Genomic DNA, 7,205 nt, shown 5'->3' on the forward strand with positions numbered 1-7,205 from the left:
AACCATTAGGTCAGTGGTGTGTATTAGTGTTAGTTTAAATGTTAGGCTTTTCAGTTTATTAAGTGGGAAAAGAAAGAATATAAGAGAGAAGAAATGTTTTTGGATTTTTGACGAAGGACTAAACCTAAGTTTTTTATTAGTGGGCCTGACAAGATTTACAAATCCTGCTCCTACGTATCTCAAAAGAGAAATCAAGGCTTACGTAGTTCTGGGTAGAAAAATGTTTGTTTGTTGGTCGATTTTAGCGAAAGCTATATTGTATTAATCGACAAAAACATCGTTTTACCCAAAACAGATGAGGAGTGGACGCATACCACACATCGAACGGATTTATAAATCTACATTCGGAAAAGCGTCACTTATCTCTACTCAACAATCGTGGCCGAAACATTGTTTTAAATCACTTAAGACAATATATCTTTCATTTATGAAAAAGGTTTTTGATTAATCGCACGGCGGCGAAAAAAAGTTTGATTGGTTGGATGTATTTTGAGTGATGGCGAGAACTTGGATGAGCGAGATATACAGCTCGATCCTAGCCTCAGGAGTGCATGGTATACACCATGTTCCATTTCCATCTTTATTAAAAAAAAGTTAAGATAGGAATTAAGTATTTTGGAATTTGATTGGGAAAAAGGGTTTGAAGAAACCGAATTGACAATTTTAGACGATGGCGAGAGTTAAGATTGGCGAGGCATACGTCTCGAATCTTAACCTCAGGAGTGCATGGTATACACCATGTTCCATTTCCACCTTTATTGAAAAAGTGTAAGATATGAATTAAGTATTTTGGAATTTGATTGAGAAAGGGTTTGAAGAAACCGCATTGACAACTTTAGACGATGGCGAGAGTTAAGATTGGCGAGGCATACGTCTCGAATCTTAACCTCAGGAGTGCATGGTATACACCATGTTCCATTTCCACCTTTATTGAGAAGATGTTAAATAAGAATTAGGTATTTTTGAGTTTTGTTGTGAAAATGACTTGACCTAGATCAAGTGTTGATGGACGTTTAAGAGAAATTTGAATGAGTGTTTGAGAGAGCAAAGTGGATAAATTTAGATGATGGCGAGAGCTAGGATTGGCGAGATATACATCTCGAATCCTAGTCTCAGGAGTGCGTGGTATACACCACGTTCCACTTCCATCTTTATTAAAAAAGTGTTTAGATAGGGATTAATATTTTTGAGTTTTTTATTAGAGAAAATGGCTTGACGTTGAATCAAGCGTTTGATGAAAGTTTGAAAGAAATGGAATGGAATAGGAGGGAGAAATGAGTTGATTTGTTTATTGAGAAAATACTCGACGTTGGATCGAGTCATATTTTTTGTATTTTTTGAAATTGTTGATTTTACTCTTGTGTTAGTATCTAAAACAAATAGAGAAATAAAACAATACAAAATTATATACACATTGGGGAAGTGGGGTACATTTTGTCAAATGGGGATTCAAAAATCGTGAAATAATTAAATCGGGCCCAAACAATAAAATGATGCGAAGTATGAGTGTAAGTGCAAGAGAACCGGCTCATTGTAAGAAAGCCCAAGAGTAAGCTATGTGAGGTTGATGGTGATGCTTAAAAAGCAAATCGACTTACAAGGGTGTGGAAATGGGCTCGATATTAAATCGAGAAAAGTATGATTTTTTATAGTTTTCAAATGGCTTCGAACACATGATGCAATTAAAAAGAAAAAACAAATCTATGTTATAAAAGCTATGAGTAATAAAACATAAACGTAAAAGAAAAAACTACACATAGGGGTATCAAACCCACTACACTAAAGACCTAGACACCACTCCCCTCCACCAGACCACTTACTAACTAATTGTTATCTTAATGCTAACTTAAATATATAAACTAAGATAGATTAAAAAAGAATTAAAATAAAAAACTAAATAATAAAAAAAAACTGTTGGTCTACTAGTAATTAAACCCAGCCGCATGGTTGTTGGGTTTACAAAGGGGAATAAGTTGGAAATGGTAAAAAAAGAATCATAGTTAATTACCAATATTAATATCGACATCCAAAAGTCACTAAATTGAATTAAAAGGTTTTTAACCAGACTTAAAGTGAATAATAAATAAAAAAGAAATTGAAACGAATTGGACAGAACTCTTCCTCTCTCAAAGCTCTCAATCTCATCCTCTCCATCGCTCTCACCATCTCACGATTTTTTCCTCACCTGTACCTCTCAATCTCACGATCGTTTAACCTCACTCACCGCCGCTCACTCATCGCCGCTCACAATCTCGCAAGTTCTCAACCTCACTCACAAAATCGTTCTCTCCAACTCACGTCTCTCTCATCATAATCCTCCCTCAAACACGCGTTTCTCCTAATCGCTTCCGAATCGTACAAAAAATCAAAGGCTGAAGCAAAAGAGAGCTCACCTCCGGCGGTGACCACAGCAACGATGAAGCTCACAGGTTTGTCCTTGATTTGGTGATTAGGGTTTCTATCGTTTATGGTCGCTTCCCCCCTTACTGATTCCTTTCTTTTCTATTTATGCCCTGTGAATTAGGGTTTGGGATTTGGTCTATGGAGTCCAAAAGAGCATCCTGCGAAATCTCTTTTGAGTTGTCAGGTTTTTGTCGCCCTGCTTGATGGTTAAATTCGGAAGAGGTAACACAAAGCCACACTTTCTTCTTCGTTTATGTCCTGATGCCAATTTGGGAATTCTTTGAAATTCTAATGCTTTGTCTAATTCAATTGTGTTACTGCAGTGAATTTCTTGGACCTGATCAGTGTTCCCCCATTCTAGTTTCTCTGCTACCAATCCATGAGAGGTAGGACTAACATCTTCAGGACATAAATGCAGCTCTATATTCTTATTTATGATCTTAAGCACCTCTTCATTATAGTCTGTTGACACAACTCTATTGCAGAATTTGCGACAAAGTATTCCAGTAATACCAATGCCAGAACCTGATTCAATGACAGTGGAGGCAGAATGCAGACAGAAGAGTCGAATATGTTGAGAGCCAAATGTGAATTCCGTCAGCTGGTAATTGTCATTCATGAAGAACGATGCACCTAAGCAAACGATTTCATCATCATCGGTAGAATCTCGTTGTGTTTGATGTTGCAGGTTTATGAACATGGATTTGATATATTTGAACTCTGACTTGTTGAATGTGCATGATGATTGCAGCCTATTTGTAGTAGGTTATGGTTGGTGATTCTGATGTTTCGTCCAATGCTTCCACCCAATTTTCCGGAAGATTCAAAGACGGTGTTGATTGCTCAGTTAAGGATGCTTCGCAAGGTTTTGCCCATTGACTCTTCCCGTTTCTTGCTCATTTAAGCCAACTTGGAAGGTGGATTTCACAATATAAGGAATAGCGCTTAGGAGCTTCCCTACAAGGATTCTTATTATCAAATGGAGGAGACCCTATCCAGATTGGAGCCTCCATTATAACGTATCCGTTTCAGAATGCACCAGCTTCTCAGACGAGTTGTTTACTCCATGTAATGAATTACCAGCAATATATGGAACTAGATCCACTTGCAGTGAACCTTCGCCATCTACCAATACCATGTCTTTACAGAACATGTTCTCTGAACCAGCATAATTTCTTCATGTTTCCTTTTCATAGTACTTTGGAGTAAACTCGAGACAGGTATTGTTTCAGCATCATTATCATTATTATTTCCATCACCACTGCCTGCTTCTTCCTTCCTATCTTGATCTTGAAACTCAGATAGATCAATCTCACTGGACTCCACTCTTATTATAGATGTTTGCAGCAGTTTTACTGCTAAACGAAGGTTGTACCTGATTATCCAAATGACAACGTGCAACGGCCTCCGGCAGCCTGATTAAAGCCTCCAACTGCCTAAGTGTCATACGATATGCAACCCTACTGCCAGGATTTGTATCAGCCCTACGAAGAGCAACATAAGAGTCTACCAGTGGTTTTCTTGCATCTGACGTTAGCTTTGATTTAGGAGTCTTTGCATAGGCTATATAACGCTTCAGTTCTGCTATTTTTCACTTGGGATTTTCTTTGATTGTGATTTTTCAAAAATGCTTAAATCAGACTTAATTTGAATAATTTGTTGTACAGGCTTTACCACATTTGCATTAGAAATTTTGACTCAAAATTGCCATGGCAAGCTGAGCCATCTCCAAAAGCATGCCGGTAACCTCCCTGCGGTACCGACAAGCGGATGAATTGGTCGAGGTAAGTGCATTATGTCCTCTTTTAGAATGGTATCTCCTGTTGTAGCCATAACTTGGACTTTCAAATTATCCTGATCATTTTTCTAATGCAGGAACGACTTCGGTTACATATGGCTCGCACAAACCGAGCCACCTCTGGCATAAACTGTGATAATGATGGTTGTAGCCACAGTTATACAGAAGTCTAAAGCATTGAAAATTATCTGCTGGGCAGATAGAGATTGTCTTTCATTTGTAGCATCAGCCAATGTCCGAAACAAAATTCCCGTGTAGATTGCAACGAATATCTCCGGCATTATTCCAACCAAGGATCCAATTATGTAAGGCCCGTACTTGACATTTGTTGCCACTGCACAATAGTTGTAGATCATGTAAGGGAATGGAGAAACCCTGATTAAGGCAAATGCTCGAAACTGATGAAACCAGTTTCCACCGCCAGCAGACTTTTGAATAGAAGCCTTCTTTGGATACTTCTCTAACCATCCTTCAATTTTATGATGGAAGATTGAGAAATGAGAAAAGGGAGTGAAACACCGATAGCTACTGCAGGTATTATTAGCAAAAACCCAAATCCATAACCATATTTCATTCCAGCAACCCACAAAGAGGGTGTAGATGGCAAAAGTATAGTTGGAAAAAGTGCAACTGAAGCAAACACCAAAATAGTAAGCACCGGAGGACTGAAAGTCTCTGTTTCCCAATTTATTATTGGAATAACCTCCTTGTCTATGAAATAGGGTCCAACCCACTTGAGTACAGCAACAGCCAAAAACCCTAAGAATAAAACAACAACATCACTTTGATCCAGTACCACACAACAGATCTCCTCGCCAGCGGAGAACACTCCTCGGCCGCACCTAACGAAGAACCCTCATCTGAGCAAGGCAATCAATTTGATATAATCCCCTTTGTTATCATCAGCTTCGATTGTGATAGTGAGGTCCGACACTACCTCCTTTTTTTGAATGTCATCAATTGGCTAATGATGATGGGACTGACGGTGGAGCAAAAAAATGAAATTATTGGTACTTGGAACTTGGCTCCAAGGTCAGCAACAAGAGTTGCTTCTTGCCATGCCGATAATCACTTCAACTTTTCTTTAGTGATTAATTCTTCAACAACTGAAGCTACTTGCAAAGGGTTTCGACCAGAATCACGGAAGAAAATTACCAAGTTTTGATTGTTGTAATAGTTATTGAAACTTTGTAAATCCATATTTGTAATGAGTATGATTACGAATTGTAATTGGGGAAATTAACAAGGATGCAGGTTATTGTTATGGAATTCTTTGGAATTGGGATTTGTTTTTTTTTTGTTGAATAATTGTTTTGGATTAATGAACTTTGGGTTAATTGGTTAATTGTTATGATTGAATGGATTTGGATGTGAAATGGTTTAAATTGGTTCCAAATGGATAATGAAGATGGATATGGATTTTGGATATGGATTTAAAAATAGAGTTAAAAAAAAGATATGGATTTTTAGGAATAATCCAAGACTAATCTAAATATCAATTTAAATAATAATAATCAAATCGGCAAAAACCAAATTAAAATCAAATTAATCTATAATTCATTAAAATTACTTTGATATCAACTCTAACATTCATTTGGAAATTAAAATCAATTAGAGTTTGATTCATTAGTAAAATAAACAATTAAGATTAAATTGAAATTTGGAATTAAACTTAATTCGAAATTAAAATCAAATTAAAATTAAAAAAAAGTCAAATAATTAAAATCCATTTTATGATCAAAAACACCATGATCAAGAAGCTAGATAATGACCGATGTCTATCAATAAAAAAAATGGATTTGGCGATGAATGTATGCAAATGAACTTTAGGCCAAACGCCTAAGTGAAAAAGAAAAAATGAAAAAAATTCAGGACCAAAATCGGGGTATGACACATGTCAAAATTCCTCTTGTAAAGCACATCACCATTAAGGTAGAAACTGCCAGATAATATCCTCAAAGTCTTCTTATCTTTAACAGATGCCCCAGGCGGGTAAGTCTGACTTTGGAGAAAACATTTGATATCATAATACCATGGCTTATCATCTTTCACCTCCTCAACTGCAAACACGTGAGTTGGGATATCCAAGCGCATCACGATAATCTTTGGGACTTCATTCCAATAATTGACAACAATCATTGAAGCAAGTGTAGCGAGAGCATCCGCCATTTGATTTTCATCTCGAGGAATATGATGGAAGTCTCTTTTAGTAAAGAAAGTTGAAATCCTCCTCGCATAATCTCTATATGTGACGAGGCCAGGCTGATTCATCTCCCATTCACCCTTAATTTGATTAACAACCAGGGCCGAATCGCCATAAACATCAAGATGTTTGATCCTAAGATCAACACATTCTTCCAAACCCATAATACAAGCCTCATACTCTGCCATATTATTTGTGCATTTGAAAGTTACCTTGCTGTAAAAGGAAAATGTGTGCCTTGAGGAGTAATAATCACTGCCCCAATACCATTTCCATACTGATTGACAGCGCCATCAAACACCATACCCCATCGAGAACCAGGCTCTGGGCCTTCATCGAGCGTAGGCTCATCACAATCTTTCATTTTCAAATACAGAATCTCCTCATCAGGGAATTCGTATTGCACAGTCTGATAAGCTTCAATTGGTTGATGCGCCAAATGGTCAGCCAAGATACTACCTTTAATGGCTTTTTGAGCTCGATACTCAATATCATTCTCAGATAACAGCATTTGCCAACGGGCAATTCTCCCAGTTAAAGCAGGCTTCTCAAAGATATACTTGATCGGATCCATTTTGGATATCAACCAAGTTGTATGATTCAACATATACTGGCGTAAACGCTTAGCAACCCAAGCCAAAACACAACATGTCTTCTCAAGCATTGAGTACCGAGACTCACAGTCGGTGAACTTCTTACTCAAGTAGTATATTGCATATTCTTTCTTTCCTGATTCATCTTGCTAACCAAGAACACAACCCATGGAATCATCAAGCACAGTCAAGTACATAATCAACGGTC

General features: G+C 37.4%; 1 pseudogene; it reads right to left on the minus strand.

Moving 5' to 3' along the window:
- Positions 1-3,415: 3,415 nt before the first annotated feature.
- Positions 3,416-5,401, minus strand: LOC127080281 (uncharacterized; annotated as a pseudogene).
- Positions 5,402-7,205: the final 1,804 nt, after the last annotated feature.

This window comes from Lathyrus oleraceus, chromosome 5 (genome assembly GCF_024323335.1).
Source record: "Lathyrus oleraceus cultivar Zhongwan6 chromosome 5, CAAS_Psat_ZW6_1.0, whole genome shotgun sequence".
In the NCBI taxonomy this organism is placed as follows: domain Eukaryota; kingdom Viridiplantae; phylum Streptophyta; class Magnoliopsida; order Fabales; family Fabaceae; genus Lathyrus; species Lathyrus oleraceus.